General features: G+C 35.4%; 1 long non-coding RNA gene across 1 annotated transcript; it reads left to right on the plus strand.

Moving 5' to 3' along the window:
* The first annotated feature begins 5,624 nt into the window (after positions 1–5,624).
* Positions 5,625–13,398, plus strand: LOC148116884 (uncharacterized). Its single transcript, XR_015733912.1, has 2 exons — positions 5,625–6,258; positions 12,898–13,398. It is a non-coding gene; the product is annotated as an uncharacterized LOC148116884 (long non-coding RNA).
* The last annotated feature ends 9,736 nt before the right edge of the window (positions 13,399–23,134 follow it).

Here is a 23,134-nt window from a genome sequence, read left to right on the forward strand (position 1 = left end):
TCTGAAATTTCAGTGGTAAATTTGTCTCACATTATTTCTGGGGCATATACTGTATATCTTTAAATCAATATGGTGTTGTACATTAAGAAGAAAACACAAAAAATAGAAAGGAGTGAATTTTGTTCTCCTGCTGGAAAGATATTGTGTTGTTTTTGAATTTATTAGATAGTTACACACCATTGAGTTAGACACATTTACTGGTGATTGCATGGACAAAAGATTGCCATCTCAATCTGTCTTCAATAATAATCTGTGGCTAATTCCTTTCATATCATCCGTTCCATCCATTGCCTTCACCTTCTTTTACTTTCAACAAACTTTGCCAGGCAAAGTCATTTTATTTTATTTTTTTGTTCCATCATCTGCTTGCAATACGTTGTTCAAAAGATGGAAGTTTCTCCTTGCTGTCCATTGCCTTATGTAAGTAGTCAAACTTTTTTTCTTGATTGGTTCATCTTGCAATTCATGATATTCTTAGTAACCATCTCCAGATCCATATTTTCTTTCTTTCTTTTTCATGTACACCTTTGCAGTCGTACTTTGCCACCAGAAATACTATTGTAGGAGATGACCAGACTGAGCCTGAGGGAGAGGTCAAGTGCATCATTGGTTTGGAGTCCCTTTGTGCCCACAAGACATTGCATTGACCATTAGTAGTTTTCCATTAGCATGGAATAAACTTGTACTCATTTGAATAACCTTGGTTCCTGGTTTCTTGCTTTAACAACTATTGCTTTAATAGTTCTGTTCTTTGCTATGATAGAAATGTTCTTATCCTGCCTTAATTTGCCCAGTTTTGTCATTGCCTTCCTCCTTAGGATTAATCTCATCTTTATTTCTTTAGCACACTGTCCATCTTTACCTGTTCTTGAGCCAGAGAAAACAAAACTATCCATCACTTTCACTTCTGCACTGTCAACTGTATGTTCACAATCTGGCATGATCTACACAACTAAAGGCCTTGCTGTAGTCAGTAAAACAAAGGCAAACTCCTTCATGGATTGTTTTCTTCATTATCCATTTCATGTTAGCTATACTCTCTCATGTACCTCTGCCTTTCCAAAAACTTGCCTAGTTGTTCAGCATTTCTCTCTCCCCGTATAGTTCAATTCTTCTTTTTAAGCTCTTTTTTTAAAAAAAAAAACTTTGCCTGCATGATGAATTAGTTCAATGGTTCAGTAATGTGCACATACTTTTGCATTTCCCCTCTTCGTTATAAATATCAACCAATGTTTTGACTCTCTAGGCCACATAGTCTGTTCTAAATTTGCTGACATAGCAAATCCAGAATTTTACATGCTGTCAATGTGCCTGGAACAATTTGTGCCAGCAAGAGATGTTTTGAGTGAATACACTGACATTCTGCTGCAATCTGAATTCCTCTTGTAATAATTTAAATGATTTAAACTTTTAATTAACAATTAGATCTAAAGTATTAACAACTCTTTTAGCCTATAAATTTTATTAATTTATGGATTTCAGCTCATCAAATGCTACATTTGTGAGTAATATAAGAACTTTAAATCCAGTATTAAAGGTAGGCAGACCAATAGCTATAACAGACTGGGGTGGACTAAAAATCTCATAAAGTTTCTTTCCAGGATGACTAACTGCATTTTGTTAGAATAGTTATGCCTTGAATGTTGTTTAAAACATTACCCCCAACTTTCAAATCAGGATTATCCCAAATAGCATTCCCATAGAAGTAATACTTCCATCCCAACATCCTCCAAATCTATTTTACAACCTTTAATACAGGAAATACTGTAAGAGTTTTTATTTTTAAAAAAGGAACCAAGTGTCTGTCATGGTACTATAATCACTTAGTTATGTTGTAATTGTTCCCATAAAGGTTTTGAACTAAATCATTTTGATTCCAGGGAAAAATAGGCATGATAAAGCTGATATTCAGAAAACATATATGAAAACTGTAATTTAGATAAAGACAAATTGAATGCTTTTTCTCAAAAAACAATGATAACACGGTATCTTTTTAAAATATCTTAAAGATATTAACTTGGGAACCTCTCTAAGTACATGCATGAATCTTGAAATAATATTCATTTCACACCACTTGTAGTTCCAGACAAGCTCACTAGAATTTATAACTATGAATTTCTATCAGTATTAAATAATGTATTTCTATGAATATTAAGACTAAAAAGAATATTTACAGATACCAGAAAGACATTTGTCTAAGTACTTCCAAGATATTTAAGAGAACTGAAATAAATGTATTAGGCTTCCACCAGTTAATTGATTAACCTGAAAACTCATTAGCCACTTATACTCTGTCTATGAGATTTGATACAGAATATTCAGAATTATCAATAAAATATACTACATCATCAGTCTGGAATAACACTTTGTTTTCAACTTCAACCATTTTTATGTCTATACTATCCTTCAATTGTCTGATTAAACAAGGATAGTAGTTTCACTATCAAATTAAATGCAAGAGGAAAAGAAAAGGCTTCCTTGACAAGGCATCAATGAAGGTAATTCGATATGTGACTGAAGGACTAAAGTTTTAATTCAATTAATTAAATAAAAGAAACATTCATGTTTCACCAGAAGGTGCTCCAAGAATTTAAACCACATGATAAGCGAGGCCTTTTCCGTGTCCAACACGGGCAGCATTGATTCCACTTTTCTGAATTGATATTTGTAATATACATTAATAATCTAATGTTATTTGAGACTTACTGAACTTTCATGCTGCAAAATTGCCCTTGAGGGACAATAAGATCATCTGTAATCTACATTTCAGTGACACTACCAACATTTTGGCATCAAGATTTATAAAAGAATTCAGATGATAATTTGCACTGTCAGCACTATCTTTACTAACCTTCAAATTCAGTTGTGTGAAACTAATTAAAAGAAGATTGCAATACTTCATTCAAAAATCCTCATTATAAAATTGCAAAAAAGGAGGAGAAAATAAAGGACTAGGAGCATCATCTATTTTTAGATTTAATAGTATCAGTGAAGAAATAAAGATACAGTCAGATAATTAACTTATGTATATGAAATATAGATTCATTATTTTAAATAATTTCTTTCTTAGCAACCTTTGACTCCATATTATAAAATCAAGCACAATTATTTGTTTTTAAAATGCTAATTCATTAGATTAGAGTCATTTCATATTTTGCAAAGAACATTAATTATACAATATAATTAATGTTGTTGCTGTTTCAGCTGAGAAGCCAATAATTCACTGGATGTGTTCTCTATTTCTTCCTATAAAACGATATTGTTCTTTTATACAAGTCAATGATTATTCTACTCAGAATGCCAGTCTAGTAGATATGACCCTTTTACATAAATATAGATTTTCTTACATACTTCCTCAAAAGTTTCTTTAATTTTTAAAATGGTCTTGTTTGGATTGCTTATTTTTTATGATGCATATGAAATAATATGATCATTAATATGTCTTTGCAGTCTATTAAAAAAAATCTTCAAAGTCTTGTTTATCAGTTTTATAAAAAGTGGATAGCTAAATAATAATTTGTACAGTATTAAACTATGTTTTTAAAAATAGGGTGACTATTATGGTAGTTTTACCAATTAGACTGATATGTCTTTATAGAAATGGCTAGTTTATATTATTATGGAAAAACAAAAAGTTGTGGTTTGATGTTAATGCTTTTTTTTACTGCAACAGAGGGAGTCAGAAGTCAATGTTTCTTCTTTTCTTTCCTGTTTCTCCTCACTTTTCTTTCCCCCTTTCCCCCCACTGTGTCTTCCTATTTACTTTTGTATTTTGTATTTTATCTTATAATCTAATAAAAATGTTAAGGTTTAAAAAAGATTTAAAAATTAAAAGATAATGATAGTTGAACATTAATGGATATTGTAATATTACATTTATCACTTTCATCAATTGAAGATTGAAATAGCGAAACATGGAATTAGATTTATGTAGCGTTCAAAAGAAGTGACAATATATCCACTAAATTAAACTATAATATGTAACTTTGTAGTTGTGCCCTAGATGGAGATTAAATTTAGCACAAAAGTATTGCAATATAATGATGGATCTAAAACTATATTAACATCATCAGCCAAAATTATCTGATATTCAGAATGATTATTCAAGGTATCAAGATAGTCCTTAATAGGAACACCATAATTAATAAATACAAATATAGTTTTAAAAATATTTATTCACCTCTACTTTAAATAATGCTTTGAAATCACATTTTTCTTGTTCATCTACAAATTTTGAAGACTTATTAATCAACATTTTCATACCTTTAATAGATTTTTAATTTTAATTAATATATATACTGAACCAAGACATTTCTAGATTTTAAAAAATCACTCTCATGTAGAAGGATATGAGAATTCTTATTTTTAAAAAATAGTAAGCATCAATGTCCTCTGGACATTTAAATTTTACAATTCCATAACACTAAAATTAGATTTTTTAAAAAGAAAAATGCATGTAAATATTTTCATAGAAGAAGAAAATATATAATTTAACTGAAACATTTATAAATTAGAAGCCATACTGTAGATCGGTGTTTCTCAACCTTAACAACTTTAAGTTGTGTGTAGTTCAGCTTCCAAAATTCCTCAGCACAACCAGTTGCCAAGGATGAGAAATACTGCATTGCAGACGTGAGTTTCAGCAGGTTCTGACCAGTTCTGGAGAACCGGTAGCGGAAATTTTGAGTAATTCGGAGAACCGGTAGTAAAAATTCTTACTGGCCCCACCCCCATCTATTCTCTGCCTCCCAAGTCCCAGCTGATTGGGAGGAAATGGGGATTTTGCAATAACCTTTCTCTGGATTGGGGAGGAAATGGAGATTTTACAGTATCCTTCCCTTGGAGTGGGGTGGGAATGGAGATTTTGCAGCATCCTTCCCCTGCCACGCCCACCAAGCCACACCCACCAAGTCATTTCACACCGACCAAGTCATGTCACACCCACCAAGCCACACCCACAGAACCGATAGTAAAAAAATTTGAAACCCACCACTGCTGCATTGATAAAACCCTTCACATTAGGACTGGGTTTTAGTACTGAATTAAAAAGGAAACCCTTACAGTTACCAGTTTTGATTTCAAGCTTGTATTCCCACAAAAGTTTTTTTAAAAAAAAAAACCCTTACAATACACACTTCTCCCCAAAGAGTGCTGTGAACTAATCTTGCTTCACAAGTGTTTAAAAATGATAAATTATTTCTAGGAAATAGATCCTATAGACAGATCACTTCATTTTGAATATCATTACTTATTTTGAATATAGGGTTAATGTCTGTGGCAATTTTTTTATCAGAATTATGAAACTAGTTTTACATGTATCAATTGCTAAGATTTTCTTTTATAAATTTTCCTTTCTATTCATTTTCTTTTCTAAAGCATCAAATTTCTACATCAGCTCAAACATTTCTTTCAGATAATACATTAAAGATTTCATTTAAAAAGTTTCTCTTTCTGAAATAACATTGCAGGAAAGATTTTTAAAAACTGATCTCCATGTATTTGTCTGCTTTATTCTCAGGAATGCATTCAGTGCGCTTAAAGCTTTTGGCTGTTCTTCAGCTATCAGCTGTACGTCTGAAAATTAGGAGATCTTATTTTGTCTATCTTCTTGATTTCAGACCCATATTTTATCACCACCAAGGAGAAGTTAAAATGAAGAAAGACAAAAGGAGTTTTCCACTTACCAGTTAAACAGTGATGCTGTTCATAGATGAAGAGAGAGATCCTTAACCTGGGAGACACCTGAGTTTTTAAATTGAATTCATTATCAAATCAATGTGAAGTCCACCATATTTGTTGCCATGCAACCATAGTCTTTTTAAATGGCTCTTCTCTTACAGCTTTCAACAGTTCAAGGGTATTTCGTTTGTGTCATCTTCAACTGACTGTGTGACTTACTAACCTGGTATAGAGAGAGAAGTCTGATTTCCTTTAAATTATTCACAATATATAGTTAATTAATAACAATGATTCTTAATTTTGGCACCAAGGTTGCAGGAGTCTTGTTGAACTACTATTTCCCCCTGCTATTTCTTCAATATGCATTTAAGTTAAACACACTGTCAGATATGACCATAGATAGTCTTTACTTTGCTCTTCCAAGTATCCTTTGGCTTGCTATCTGTCAAATTTATTAAAAGAAGAAAAGAAGGATGAAACATGTGCTTGACTAATATCCCATGGAATCCATGTCCAAGTCCAAGAACAAAGGAGAGCATTAGGATCAATCTGAAATTCATACAACCCTGGATATTAGAGGTGAGCACTGAATGGGAACAATACATAAATTGGTCTGTGCATTTAAGGCACATGCCATGGTAACAAATCAGCTCACATTTACCTAGTTATAGGCATTAGTACATGTTTTGGGAGTGCAATTAAGATGAATGCTAGTTTGGAACAGGGATGAAGCAATTACATCCCATTTGTCAGCCAGCATGGATGCATTCATAGGGTAATTTTTCCAGAGTTTTTAAAACAATTGCCTGGGATTAACCTCCACGGACACAGTTGGATTTATGCTAAGCAACATGCACAACAGGTTCTTTGACCTTTACCTTTATATTTTCAGTTCTTGTAGATGTGAGGCCTTTGCAGCATAATATACATTAAGTCTGGCAAAATAAAATGCAATTGTGTCAAGACATTTGGACATGAACAAGTGGATATATAATTCATCCCCATCCATATATCCAAGTGGTCACTTAAAAACATCATTTCACAACCTGAGACAAAATATAAATAATGAAGGTTTAGCTGTACAATAACTGCACTTATTAGCCATTTGAACATGTAGAGGTGGGGATGGAGCTGGCATTGCCAAAGAAAAGTGCTCCATCCTTCCCAGGTAGGGAGAGATTTGGCATCACTAAGAAAAAAGTTCTGGAGCTATTGCCAACTATGAAAAAAGAGGTTAAACAAAATAAATGTCTCACCTGTTTCTTCATCACTTGCTGTAAGTTATTAGGTGTACAAGAAGGGTAAAAAAACTGGAAATACCAGCAGCAACCACATTTGAAGCTGAGACGATTTTAAACACTTAAATCTTAAATTCTAAGAACTTAAAATGTTTTAACTATTATGTTATTATTATGATTGGTTGCATAGTCAACCATATGTTTAGACTGGATATGGCATTTTATCAACCTATCAAGTCCTTCCCAAGGAATTGGGCTAAGCAGATGTTATTTGAAGTTTAAAGTTATCATCACAAGATATAAACTGTTCCAAGTAATGCTGCCTTTTGCAATTGACTGATCATGATTTTGCCAATGCTGATCCATTTATTTTGGGATTGCAGCCAAGGCACCTATTATTATTTGGTACTATCTTTGCTTTCATTTGCCATAAGCGTCCAACATCTATTTGCAAGTCTTCGTGTTTTGTTATCTTCTCTAATTCTTTCTTTGCTCTCCTTGTTTACTTTATAGGCTTTTTTTTTTGACTTTCTTATCAACAATTGTTATGTCTGAGGTGTTTTGTGGCAGACCCTTGTCTGTTTGAATTCTAAAGTCCCAGAGCAATTTCACTTCTTCATTTTCTATTACTTTGTCTATTTTGTGGTCCCACCAGTTCTTGCTTGCAGGCAAGTAGTATTTCTTGTAGATATTCCAATACACCATTGTTGTTACTTTGTCATGCCATTATTTGTAGTGGCATGTCAGTCTGTGCAATCTTCTTATAACAACTAACTGCACGGTCTACTATTTTCTTCAGCTTCTTTGCAAAGGTTGCATTTGCTATCTGTTGCTGTCTTCTCAATTATGGCTTTGTATGCATTTGTTCTTAAGACTTGGTTTTGTGTGGCCAGAATTAGTCGCTCTGTTTTTCTTCAATTTTCCTGCTCATTGGATATGTAATACCTCCCCTTACCATGCCTTTTTTCTTTATGTGGTCTTTCTTGTAGGCTTGTTTGGTCTCTCTAATACTCAGAGCCCTTCATGGTATACTAGCTTCAGTGCATCTTCTTCACTGTCTTTCAGATAACCTTCAAATCCCCTCACCCATTTTTTCCAACTGTCTGGTATACTTGCAGCATTTCATGCCCATCTATTTTTGTTGCTAAGTAAAGTCTGGAAACATTGCTGTGTGGATGAAAGATATGATTAATTGTCATTATGTTTGGTTTTCCTATCCACTGCTTTTAGTTCTGCTTGAGTCCAATCAACTAATTCATTGGTGTATAAAATTACCCAGGTGTTAATTGCCTTAATGGTACTTCCTCTACTGAGTTTGGATTTTAAGATCTTCTTCACTTTCATAATGTATTCATTTCTAACCTTCTTCTTGACTTAAGTGTGTTTGATGTTGTCACCTTGGAGGATGCCCAGGTATTTGTTGTAGTGATCATCTCTATCCAGACTCTTAATGTTATTTTTATCAGGCATCTTGATTTCTTTACTATTTTTCCGCTATTGATGGTAAGAGTGGAACAATGCACACCAGCCACCTGGTCTTCCAGTTTCTGGCACGTATGTGTGCGTGAAGACCAGCTGGCTGGCACGCCGGAACCCAGAAGAGCAACAGGTGACAGCTCACATGCCTGTAGAGATGGCTCTGCGTGCCACTTCCGGCACACATGCCATAGGTTCGCCATCACGGCTCTAGTGTTTACAGTGATGCTTTCCAAGATTCATTTTGCAGATGATCATAGAAAACAGTCAAACAATAACTTTTCTTAGCCTCTGTGAGTTCCCCCACTATCTGAATGGTAACAGCCAGTTAAACACACTGCATGCTTTCAATATCTCAGCTGTGTGTAAGCAAATATTGATTGTGACTGGGATAGTAATTGCACTCATTCATGATAATAGATAGCCTGTTGGCTGCAACTATTAGAGCTTGTTTAATAGCATAAAAACAGCCTTAATTGCCTACCTAGAGAGACAAGGGCTGACATGATATAGATGGGACTGTATTAATAATACTGCACAGTAAGCATTGTACTTGCTAGGTGTGATCATCCTAGAAATCAAAATATTAGACTTAAGAATTGGGTCAACAAGGGCCAAGTTTATTATTTATCTAAAATAGTGACAGATAAGTCTTTTCATCTTTGAGATCACATTTTTCCTGCTTTACCTGGTTCCACACTAAGTGCTATGTCGTGGTACATTCTTGGCCTCTGGGTTCTTTTATTATGATGGTTGTTCCTAAAAGGCAGAAGCTAATTACCACCCAACAACAGCATCATCAGTTCTAAGATTGGATATCTCTGTGTTGTTCTCCATACTTGCTGGCATACTTTAGTTAGAACTTTTACTGATCATTCTTACTTCACTTACCTTATTTCTATAGATATTCCATCAGTTTCTATTGCCTTCCCCCTTGGTAATGAATGAAACACTGGTCTAACTTCATCTTCTACTATAAGTCCTTCTTGTACATAAGGAACATCTTCTAATGTATCTTGAATGTTGACATTTCTCCTCTACAAAATTTCAATATAGTCCTTATATCTTTGTTTGACATTTTTTAAAATCAATTCTATTTTTCCATTGGCATCAAACCAATGCCAAACTTATCAAACTAATTTAAAACTGGAATCTCCTTTTGAATTCTGAGATTTTTCCCCCTTATTTTTCCATGTTTCCATCTTCAAACATGGTGTTTTTGTAATACTGGTGTTTTTGTAATACTGATTAAAACTAAAACTCTGTATCAAGTTCCTTCTTGAGATTTTTGTTTTTCTTGGCTTTGGCTTCTGTTTTGATAATTGTCATGGTTCTGACATCCAGTTTGATTTCCTTGTTTCTTCATCTTTGGCAGTTTCTTTTCACATTTATCCTTGGTCACTTTTTAAGTTCACTGTGTCCAATATGCAGATCAATTTGACAAATTTTTTCAGTTTCCTGAGTTGTTCTTCTATTTCTGAAGAGAGAAACAAAGGCATATCAAATTTATTAATTCTTTAGAGAAAATAACCAATGAATATTAGGTATATACATTTTATTATAATTAACCACAGGCTGTTCTGACTATTGAGCAGAGTATCCTGGCTTAGAAGGAAAAATTCATAAGAGTTATTATTATTATTATTATTATTAGAGGTATGTTAACTGGGGATAGGAATTCACTTGTATTTTTGTAGCCAGACTATAGCAATAGCACTTAGACTTCATAGTGCTTTTACAGCCCTCTCTAAGCGATTTACAGATTCGGCATATTGCTCCCAACAGTCTGGGTCCTCATTTTACCCACCTTGGAAGGATGGAAGGCTGAGTCAACCTTGAGCCGGTGAGATTCGATTTGCTGAACTGCAGCTAGCAGTCAGCTGAAGTAGCCTGCAGTACTGCACTCTAACCACTGTGCCACCTCAGCTCTGGGGTGATAATGCAGATGGAGATAATAATCAGCTTTCCTCCAGTCTTCTAGGAGGAAGATAATCAATCAGTGGTTCTGGGATCATTTCCATTATTTCCTTCAGTACCCTGTGATGTATCTGATGTATCATTTAAACTAGATAGTTATTTCTTACTTTTTCTTTTTCTACCCTAAACTGTAGTTCCCTCCCAGTAACATAACAATAATAAGTTAAGGCTCCATTTCCCCCCGAGAGAAGAAATTATGAAGTTCTGCCTTCTTATCATACTTATTGATTCACCATTTTCTTGTCTCAATGTTCTTAAATAGAAACGTAGACTCATGAGACTGGAAGGAACCCTGGAAGTCTTCAAGTCCAACTCCCTGCCCAAGGCAGGAGACTTTATGCCATCCCAGACAAATGGATGTCCAATCTTTTCTTGAAAACCTCCAGTGATGGAGCACCCACAGCTCTGGGAAATCCTGAGATTTCCTTTATTTCTAACACATTCAAAGGATTTTGGGGGATGGAGTATTATTTTTGTTATCTCTCAAAAATATGTACTTATTCTCGAGGAGTGGACACAAGGATAAAACATAAAAAGAACTGTTGTGGAAGTGGATATGTCTAGTCTTATGAAAAGGATTAGGGGTGGCATGGTAGCAGTGTTCCGATATCTCAAGGGTTGCCACAATGAAGAGGGAGTCAAGCTATTCTCCAAAGCACCTGAGGTAGGACAAGAAGCAATGGGTGGAAACTAATCAAGGAGAGAAGCAATTTAGAACTAAGGAGAAATTTCCTGACAGTTAGAACAATTAATCAGTGGAACAATTTGCCTGCAGAAGTTGCAAATGCTCCAACACTGGACGTTTTTAAGAAGAGAGTAGATAACCATTTGTCTGAAGTGGTGTAGGTTTTCCTGCCTAAGCAGGGGGTTAGATTAGAAGACCTCCAAGGTACCTTCCAACTCTGTTATTCTTTTCTATTCTGAGCTCCAGCCTTTCTGACAGAGTTTGTACAGTTTTGAGAGGCTATCTTGTATTTCTGATTGTTGTTATTTTCTTCTTCCATATTCTATAAAAGAAGACTCTTTGCTCATCAACAGTTTAGAAAGTTCTGCATGTATCCCTGAGCTGGCTGGGGAGTTAAAGTGCATACCAAGTTGAAGTTACCAATACTGCTATAAAAACTCCCCCATCTCAGATTTTTGCAGCAGAAACAGATATACCAAGGTCTCATTATCAAAAAGCGATCCTGAATAAACATAAGGCCTCAAATTCCAATGAATAAATCAATCTGTTCACAAACAGCTTCAGTATCTTTTGCTTACTTCAGTTTTAAATAAGTAGAGAATAATTACCTTAATGGTGCCTTCATGGAGCCTTTGCATGTTTTCTTACCACTGTTTCTGGGCACTTATACGGTTTTTCTTTGAATATCTCAGCAGGGAGGTTTCTGCCATACTGTACCTCATGAAAATTGGAAAAATACACAATATTTTTAAAAGAAAAAGAAAGGGGGAGAGGGGAATGATCTCTTGACTGTCTATTTAGAAGAAGAAAAGAAAATAATGAGGAGGAGAAATAAATTAGCTGCTTTAAGTGCATTCTTGTTAGAGAATGAGTACTGCAGTATTATGTCACAGATCTCATGTTCTCTAAAGCTGCACCTTTTCTTCCCAAAGCAAAGTTTAACAAGAAAGGAATGGCAATCAATAAATGCTAGCAACAGGGGAATAATATAAGTAAACACCAGGAACAGTGGATTTGGCAAGCTTCCAATTTTACTGTTATTATACCAAGATTCAGGTAATCTGTTCTGGTTTGTTGCTACCATGACAGCCACTTTGGTGTAGTGGTTAAGGCACCAGGCTAGAAACCAGGAGACTGTAAATTCTAGTCCCACCTTGGGCACAAAGCCAGCTGGGTGACTTTGGGCTAGTCACTTTCTCTCAGCCCTGGGAAGGAGGCAGTGGGAAACCACTTCTGAAAATCCTTGCCAAGAAACTCCAGGGACTTGCTGGGCAGTCTCTGAGAATTGTCTAAACTCTTCTTAAAAACTTGTTAGGTAGTGGCCAATGTTCAAGTCTGTCAAGATCTTTCTGTATCTTAAGCCTATTTCTGGAGTGTTAGCTATTCCAGCCAGCTTGGTGTCATCTGCAAATCTGATGAGTTCCCCATCTATCCCCTCATCCAAATCATTGATAAAGATGTTGAAGAGTACTGGGCCTAAAACAGAGCCTTGGGGTACTCCACTGCATACTTTCCTCTATGTAGGTGCAGTTCCATTGAGGACTACACATTGAGTGAGGTTGTTCAGCCAGTTATGAATCCATCTGGTGGTGATGCTGTCTAACCCACATTTTTCTATTTTATCAAGTAGCACGTTATGGTCTACTTTGTCAAATGCCTTAGTGAAGTCCAAGTAAATTATATTCACAACATTTCTCTGGTCCACTAATTTTGTCACTTTGTCAAAGAGTGCAATAAGATTAGTCTGGCATGATCTGTTTTTGACAACCCATGTTGGCTTTTGGTTATGCCTTTGTTTGCCTCTAGTTGTTTGTTGATTCATTGCTTGATTATCTTTTCCAGAATCTTCTCAGATATGAAGGTCAGGCTGATTGTTGTGGCCTGCCAGCGGCCTGCATGGATCGTGGCTGATCCCGATGAGGAGGAGGCTGGTGTGGGGTTGCGCCAGCAGCCTGCGCAGCCAGCGCTCGCGTCGGACAGTGAGGAGGCTGAAGAGGATGTGGTGCCAGAGGCAGAGACTCAGCCAGGGCCTTCAGAACCTCCAGAGGCTCCTTCAAGTGGAGAGAGTGAAGTGGAGGAGCCTCTCCTCAATGCTCAAGCACACAGGGCTGCCAAAAGGCAGGAGTGGCTACTCGGGAGGAGGAGGTCTACTTGAGAGTAGGGCTTGAGGATAATTGGCCACTCCCTTAGCCTATTTAAGTCACATGCACTTACTGCATTCTTGCTGGAAACAACTCGTATTATTATCAGAGTATTTTGGTTTATCATATCTTGTTTTCTGGGCTGGTTGCCAACCTTTGCCAGTCTTGTTTATTCTTGCTACTTAATAAATTTGATAAGGACCGTTGGTGTGTGTCAATATCCTTGGAAATCCAGAACTGGGGCAGAACACGGATAGGCCTGTAGTTTCCTGGATCTATTTTTTTCCCCTTTTTGGAAGATGGGAACTGCATCAGTTCTTTTCCACTCTGGTAGTTCCCCAGTGTTCCGGGATCTTTGAAAGATATAATTCAGTGGTTCTAAGATCACATCTGCCAGTTCCTTCAGAACCTTGGGTTGTAATCCATCTGTAATCAAGTCAGGAAACTTTGGGAGAGACAGAGCAGGGAGGAAAAGGCCAGGTTAGACATTACTTAGGGAAGGATATCTAAGTAAGGAGTGATGGACATCCTAACAGCCATGTTGAGAAATTATCAAGTGGGGGTTCATGGCTGGCTCAGGAATTCTGGGAGTTGACATCCACAAGTCATAAAAGGGCCATAGTTCTCCATCCCTGCCTCATGGTTTTTTTGACATAGTATAATTCCTGTTCTTAAGTACAAACCTGAATACTAATTGTATGGCTCAGGAGCAATATACTGAATATTTTTTCATGGGGGACAAACATTTTATTCAATCTGCCTTGAAGCCCCCAATTTTACTCTGTGTAAAATAATTGATTTATTGCAATCTGATTACCAGTGAATGATTTATCTCTGCTCCAATACCTCTCTTACTCTGGGATAATGTAATAGAAAATCAAGGTGAAAAGGGGCAATATTGAAAGTTAAGAATCACCAAAGATGCAGGCATGGGAGCAGAAAGAGGAAAGAAAAGGAGGAAAGAAAGGGGGAATAAATTAAGGTTGCATATATGTAATATAAAAATCAAGAAGCCAGCTGACTGGCAGCAAAAAGATACAAGAATTCTTTGCAACCACCAAATACTTATCTAGATTTTGAAATCCCAGGTAGGATAATCCTAGGATGAATCATCCTACACTGCAAAATAAATTATTGTGAAAAGAGATTTGAACGTTTAGATTACTTTAAAATAATATGCATGGCAAAGAAATAGTATGAAGCAGATATGACTGAAATAGCTTTAGCATGGGAAGCTTTATCACATTTTATCTTAGTGCCCACACTCCAGGATTTTTGTGGAAAAAAATCCTTTAATTTTCGTTTAGTAAAGAAAACAGCACAGGAAATGAATAAACAGCAGCCTTTGCTTATCAGTAAAATGAGATATCACTCCATCGACCCTGGAATTAATGCTGCCTCCTCATTTGTCCAAGTAGATGGCTAAACTTCTTTTAGTGATACAAATTTTGCTTTTCTGCTGGAAGCAAGTTGGGTAAGAATTTACAGTGATGTGTTTACTCCTGTAAATGCATTAGCTTCATTTTCATTGTTAACTGTTTCTTTCATCTTTTGTTATTCCAATAGCCTTGGTGGCGCAGCAGACTAAAGTGCTATTAAGTAGCACCAGCTGCCTGCAATTACTGCAAGTTCAAATCTCACCAGGCTCAAGGTTGACTCAGCCTTCCATCCTTTCGAGGTAGGTAAAATGAGGACCCGGATTGTGGGGGAAATAAACTGACTTTGTATAAAAAAGAACACCGCTTAGGGGGGCCCGAAAGCCCTACTAAGCAGGTATATACAAAAGTATGGAGGCTATTGCTTAACGCATTGTAAGCCGCCCTGAGTTATATATATATATATAATTGACATTATTTATACCCTTCCTTTCATTACAGGTCAGGCAGATAGCTTATAAAGCTTTATTTTAAAGTCCTATAAAATATATTTTAATAAAACACACACACAAACACACACACAGGATTCAGAGATCCCAGATTTCTCTCCTGAAAGGGGACTAGGAAAAGACTTTGTGTGAGACTACATAGAGCCCTGTAAATATAGATTCTATTGTGCTAAATCTGTGTTTTTCAAACAAAATTTCCAGACAAAAACACAATGCTAAATGGACAGATGGTCTGGCACAGGACAAAGCAGATTTCTTTCCAGCCATGTTCTTAAAGTAAAAATGCAAACTTCAGGCATAATAAGAGTCACTATATATGTACTCATGAGTCCTTCTCCTTTCCCTTCCACACATTTCTTTCTATAGCCTACATAGGTTGGAACCATATTTCCTTCACACCTATTCTTATATCATGTTTAAAAATAAATCATCCTTTTCTTACTGTCTCCCTTCCTTCCTTTGCACACTGTAAATTTGGCCAACTGGTTTTATTTGTTAGACTCATGTTAATCCCTTTTTGGCAGTTTCTGGATGCTTATACCAATCTTTGGCCCAGTGATTTCTCCAGCTCATAAATATACCATGTACCTCTCCTTAAGAGCAAAACACAATTCAATCTGATATTATTTCAACTTCTAAAAATCTGGTATTATTTCAGTTTCTATTCAGAACATGTAATTGTCAAAAAAGAAGCAAACGAACATAATTTTGGCATAAAACTCAACTACAGAAAAACCAATAATCTTAAGAAAAAGCACTGTCAAAAGGATAGATTAGAAAGACCATTTCATGAGTGAGATAAAAAAAAAACCACATATGCCGTAGGTATGATAATCATATAAAGCTGGCAAATAATATGATATAATCATATCATATATCATAAAATATATAATATAAAACATTAGGATAGGATAGGATAGGATAGGATAGGATAGGATAGGATAGGATAGGATAGGATAGGATAGGATAGGATAGGATAGGATAGGATAGAAAAGAAATTGGAACATAGCAAATACAACTGACACTGCAAACCTAAATGTTTCAATCAAATACAAATCACACTGGATTCAACTGAAATGAAATTCCCAGGAGTGAGTATAAATAGAACAGAAGAAGCTGCTCCTTCTCAGCAGGGATTTTGTAAATACAAGGAATCAATCTAGCTGCAATGGTACTTGGAGTTCCTAAGTGATGTTGGAAAAATCAATGCACGTTTTTGGAGCAATGCCATTTCTGAAAACAAGTGCTGCCTTAGCATTTATTTTATCATTAGTCAATAATATAAAGCAGTGTTTCTCAACCTTGGCAACCTGGAGATGCATAGACTTCCAAAAACAAAAAGTCATCCTACATTGTTGGGACTTAAAATCATCTTTGCAGAACATCCTTCAAATAACTGTTGCTAGGTGGCCCTATACATATGTGTGTGTGTGTGTGTGTGTGTGTGTGTGTGTGTGTGTGTGTGTTATAATGTTATTTATGTATAAACAGGAAAATTGCCAATGAAGTTCAATATAGTTTAGCTACCATTTACGGATGGAATGACTCTCTTGGATGTCATTTTTCCAGTAAACTCAGCATGGGTTTAATTGCTGTCAAGAAATTAAACAAAGTGTTTCCAATGAGGGAAAGGATGGAAAGCAAGTTGGCAAAAGAAGCTGAAATGGGGAAAAAAATCTCTCTAGAATATTCAGAAGTTATTCAAAACTTAGGATAAGAGAATGTCATCCACAATGTACGTTGTGAGTCAGAAATGATACCACTGAGGTGGTATCGTTTAATTAATAAACAGGGGGGGAGGAGAAAGTGTTTTTTTTCTTGTTTTAGTTTTATGTATTGGTTGTTCATTTAAAAACTGAAAAAGGGAATAAACATTTCTACAAAGATGATACAAAAAACTAATATTAAAGTCTCCTTTGAGCTGAGCATGAAGCTTTGTGACTTCAAGAATACATCCCTCTCATTTTGGGCAAAAAATAGAAGTGATTTGTCACTGCCTTTTTGTGGGGTTTTTTTTTTTTTTAATTTCTATTCTATTCTACAGATCTGGGCTTTTTTCCCCCAGGCACATTGGCCTGATTTACTTCTGAATCTAAAGAAGGTTAGCCATGCACTGCCACCTGCTGAAAATTGTAAGTATTAGAGAATGCAAAACAAAATAAAACAAAAAAAGGATTTGAACCAGCAAATCACTAAAACATTTAAACCAATGATAATAAATAAATAAATAAATAAATAAATAAATAAATAAATAAATAAATAAATAAATAAATCCAATTGAAAAATTCAGTCAGCTTAAGTAGAAAGGTGATTAATTGAGGACGTTTTAAAAGAGCAAAATGGAAATCCATGAGAATAATGATCTTGTGGTAGTCCCTCTCACTCAGCCCAACCTACCTCACAGGGTGGTTGTAGGGTAAAATGAAGGTGGACACGCCACATAGGCGGAAGAAAGGGAGGCTATAAATCTAAGAAATAAATAAATAATAAAGCTATAGGATTGGGAAACGTTTTGTTACTGCTTGAAGCTACTAGGCTCCATCAGATTGCTAAATTGTTAAACCTATAGAATCCTTTGAAGTATCTCGGTATCTGGTTTGCTTCTGTATAAAGGGACTATAGGCAAACCAAGCGCTGCTTCAACTGAAGTGGAATGCAGGCACAGTTGAGAGAGGAAGGTCTTTAAGCTATAATGCTCTGCCTTACAATATTCAGGTTTTATTGGTAATTTTTTAAGGGAATTGATATTTCCCCGTTTTCAGGGACTACATAAAAATGTCAGGGAGATTCTCATATCCATTTTAATCATTTGAGCAGTCAGTGAATGAATGTATATTATTATTATCTTAAGTAGCATAAGATAAAGTCAGAATTAAAAATTTCACCAGTTTATTCTTTAAACTTTCTTCCAGGACAAAGTAAGTTTAGCTTTTCTGAACTGATGCCTAATTTTGGAATAATTTCCTGTTTTGTTTTGTTGCTTTTATCTATTAAACTATTATACTACTGACTATCAAGTGCTACTACAGTATTACAATAAAAGCATTATTACATCTTTTAATTAAAAAAACTATTAAAAACAATTAAAAAAATTGCAAAGTGTCACCATTTTTAAATTGTCGCCATATGTTAATTGTGTAATAAATAATACAATAGTGATACGGCCATGGATTTAGACAAATAGAATGAAAATCACACTATAACCATTTGGAAATTTACTGCTTGGTTTCTGTAAATAATGTGCTCAGCCATTACTATCTATCACAAAGCTTTATTCACTTAGTTAGTTTTTTTTTAAAAAAAAAACAACTATAGTTCACTTTTAGGAATTCAGGGAAGCTAAATGCATGCAATCATTCATTTTAAAAAGCCAGTTCATTTTTTTTCTCCTCAAAATGGAAACATATTGTATACTATTCAATAAAATAAACAGAGCTGCAAAGCAGGTGAATGAGTAAAACATCAATTAAGGAAATATATATATATATTATTTAAGCATGATGTTTTGTAATGACAACTTTTGGAGGGTTTCGTTGGGGACAAAATTGGATAGTTAAGTGAAAGATCATTAATCCTCTGACTCCCCCTAGCTGTAAAAAAGAAGTGATTGAAGATGGAGATTTCTTTTTCAGAATACAACTTTTCCTGAGATTACAAGCATAAATATAATAAGAATGTAGCATTCATCTCAGTCTAGCCTAATATTTTTAATACAAAATAGTTATCTAAGTGTATATAATCATCTTCTCTAATTGAGTTCTAAAATTATTGAATTAAATTCCTGGGTGTATTTTTATATATAGCTAAAGCTTTTTAGGTTTTGCTGTTCAGATCTTTGACTTTGAAAGACAAATACTATTCTTAGATTTTATATCTACTCAGAAATTTGAGTATTTTGCAGTAAATGCATTTAGAATTGCAATTAAACTTTAAATTAAATCTAAGCTGCCTCTCTTGTACCAACTGCTGGGACTATAGAGACAAAATTATCCTCTCCCCCACCCCCACCCCCGCCCCCAACAATCTAACAGGATGTCTCCAAAAACTGAACAGAATGGGAGGAAATCTGGCATCAAGTTAAGAAGTAGCAAAAGAAAGATGGAGTTTAAAAATGAGCTGCGTGATTTGGGAAAAGTTTCCCCAAATTCTCTCAGTGCATTGTTGTGGAAAAGGCATTTTGGCACTGGTTCACAATGTTTGCAGATTCCTCCATTATAAGCTCCCCCCCTGCTCCCCATTCCCCCTCATTATTATTTGGAATACAAATATTATTGCTGTATTGGAAAGCATTCTAGAATTCTCTGCAGGCTTTCCCACTTTGTTTTTATACTAAACAATACTATTATGTATTAGGGTACTATTATGTTATTAGGGCCTGTGTGTATGTCAACCTCAGTATCAAAGGAAGTGACATTAGATACTGGGAAACTGTAAATACCTTGGATACATTAAGGAATAGCCACTGAGGAAACCTCCAGGGAAGAAATGGCAAACTGAAGAGAGCTCCAAAAACAGCTGACAGCCATGGCAGAGTGAAGACCTGTCAGGTAGACCAGTTTTTTATAATTCCTCCGTGGACAAGAAGAGGACTTGAGATTGCTCACAAATCAGTTGCTCTTATGAGGAGATAGACGTTCCTAGTGGATTTAGAACTCTGTCAGATGAAAGAGTAGCCATCTTGTTCAAACCAAGTGCCTTCAAAAGGAAACTGGGTTCACGTACTTCTTTTTCTAATCACTTTTGGAAATTGCTTGTTAGCTGCTTTTCAGCTATTAGGAAGTTTTAGAACACTGGGTGAGTTTCCTCCAATCTTTCATGACAGAAATTTTAAATACAAGGACTTAAATAAATCTTTTTTTGGAATAAGCAGCAAAAGAATCATTACACTGTTGATTATGCAAAGTTACAAATGGCCTATGAGTACAGATGGATTTGAAATAAGATCTTGCAATTAATTATAAAGAATATTTTCTGTGGGAAAATGGTTTTGCTTTGAATTCTTTTTTTTTTTAAAAAATGATAGGATGGGACTTTGAAGGTTGGACATTAGAGATAATTAGAAGGAACTAAAGATTACAATCAAAGGAGAAGAATACTTAACTTACTATTTCTCTTACTAATTCAGAATGGAGCAAAATATTTTAACATTGATCTTATTATATATTAAGCAATGAACCCAGAAGTTAATTTTAAGAGTGTTTGTCTCTATAGGTGGACTGTGTTTAACATACATTAAGGAAGAAGAACAAGTCTTACTAACAGGATTGAGACTTGATTTAAAAGTGGATTTAAAAATAACAGGCTATAGAATGACATGGAAAAGCTGCTACACTGGATATTCAAAAGAAATATTGATGTCCTAATCAAAAGGGATATCCAACTAACAAACCAAGAAAATAATTGGATAATTTTCTTGTATTGGATTTACAAAAGAGATTTGTTACAGCTTTGAAAATTTTGTGAGAAAGGACAAAGAAAAATGAAAAGTTATCAAGTTCTAGGATATTATTGGAAGGGACTAAAGAGCAAGTTTGTTAAAGTCACCTGGCCACAGATTTAGAACAAAAAGTGGACCAGAAAAGAATAAACAATACATGTACAAACCAGTAAATATGCACACATTAATGATGCTGACTTCAGGATCCTTTGATGGATCAGAAGTAGGAATTTCCAAGAGGCCTTGGAGGTCTTCTAGTTTAACCTCCCTGATCATGATGGAATTCCCATGCCATTCCAGACACAGAATTAATCAGTTTGGCTAACCCATTGCCATCATAAAGGGAGGCCCTTCTTCACCCAGATGAGCAACCTAAGGCCCTGAGGCTTCCTAGGGCCCAATTCCTAAGGCTCCAGAGCAACCTCAGACTGTACTGCCAACTCAGTACAGTTAGTTCTTGACTTACAACCATTCAAAGTTACAATGGCCCTGAAAAAAGTGACTTATGACCACTGTTCACACTTACAACCATTGCAGCATCCCTATCAGAGGTGGGTTTCAGCAGGTTCTGACCAGTTCTGGAGAACGGGTAGCGGAAATTTTGAGTAGTTCGGAGAACCGGTAGTAAAAATTCTGACTGGCTCCACCCCTATCTATTCTCTGCCTCCCAAGTCCCAGCTGATCAGGAGGGAATGGAGATTTTACAGTATCCTTCCCCTGAAGTGGGGTGGGAATGGAGATTTTGCAGTATCCTTCCCCTGCCATGACCACCAAGCCATGCTACAGAACCGATAGTAAAAAATTTCGAAACCCACCACTGATCCCTATGTGATCATGAAAATGTGATCAAAATCCAGACATTGGCAACTGGTTCATATTCATGTTTGTGATGGTTGCAGTCAGTGCCTTGGGGTCATGTGATCCCCTTTTGTGAACTTCTGATAAGCAAAGTCAATGGGGAAGCCAGATTCACTTCACATCTGCATTACTAACTTAACAACCACAATGATTCACCTAACAACTGTGGCAAGAAAGGGTGTAAAATGAGCAAACTTTACTTAACAATTATCTCACTTAGCATCAGAAATTATGGGGTCAGTTGTGGTCATCAGTCGAGGACTAGATGTACCAAATAATTAATTCAGTTACAAACTGGATTTTGTCCCAAAAAAAAATTTTTTTTAAAATTTGTTTATTTGCATTTGTTTCACAAAAATATTTATTTCACCCTGCATCACAATTACCACCAGTCTGTTTGAGGAGCTTAAAAAAAAATAATCATGGCCATTAGATTGAAAAAAAAAAATCTGACTTCTGGAATTAACAACCCGAAACAACCCTAATTAGTGAAGTTAAAAAGTTAGTTATGGTAGTTTTCATATCCACTCTAGGTTGGTGAGTGATGTCCTAAGCATTTTCCTTGGCCTTAAATGCAAAATACTAGAGAGATCCTTCATAGTAAAACAACATTATAGAAGCACTATTGGTGTGCTATTACCCCATCAGAAGCAACGTTATATTGTTTCATAATTTGTTCAACAGGCATCAACATTTCAAAATACCAGACAAATGGTTTTTTATTTGACCTTTTTAATGTTCTGCTTCAGATCATTTATGGCTTTAACAGCTTTCAAAACACTGATGCGAGTGTGCTTGCAAAATGGAGATGTCCTCACTCTTCTCCCACCCCCACTCCTCAAATGTCATGAGAAATTATTTAAGGAAGTCTTAATGAAATGCATCTGCCACTTATGAAGATAAATGGAAAGAGTATGGCTTTCCATTACTGGAAATGGCAGAATTAAATTAGAAAATTACAATCCTCAGCATCTTCCCTGACTTATTTTTGCATAATGTGTTAGGAAATATGCCCACATAGGCAGAATGCTGCAGTACCAATGGAGCATATCATAAAACAAGATTTTTTTTTTTTAAAATAGATGTTTTGTTAATTTGGAATGAAAAAGCTTTCTCCTGAGGATAATTCTGGTATTGTCCTGGTCAAATTCCTAATTAGTACTACAGGAAGAAATGAACAAGGATAACTTTTTTTTTCCCAAAACATTCTTTGCATTTAAGAATTACATTTAAAAATTCAGACCACTGGTAGCAACAAGAAGACTTAAATACAATAATTTTCTTAGATGGGACAAAGAACATACAATTTTCTTTAGTATACTTGTTAATTTTAATGATAGTATTTATTGTTTTAATGTTTTATATTGTCATTATTAGTTTGTTCTAAGTTTCCTGGTAGCAATAGGGTTGCTTGATGAATGAGCCTGTAGTACAGTGGACTAAAGCACTGTAATTAACATCTGCTGCTTGCAATTACTGCAAGTTCAAATCTCACCAGGCTCAAGGTTGACTCAGCCTTCCATCCTTTCAAAGGTAGGTAAAATGAGGACCCAGACTGTGGGGGCAATAAACTGACTTTGTATAAATATACAAAAGTATGAAGGCTATTGCTTAACGCATTGTAAGCCGCCCTAGTCTCCGGAGAAGGGTGGCATATAAATTAAAGCAAAAAAAAAAATGAGATGGGTGGCATATGAATTTAATATAAACAAACACAGAAAGAAAGAAAGAAAGAAAGAAAGAAAGAAAGAAAGAAAG

Source organism: Pantherophis guttatus, chromosome 1 (genome assembly GCF_059756535.1).
Source record: "Pantherophis guttatus breed Tessera chromosome 1, ASM5975653v1, whole genome shotgun sequence".
Lineage (NCBI taxonomy): Eukaryota > Metazoa > Chordata > Lepidosauria > Squamata > Colubridae > Pantherophis > Pantherophis guttatus.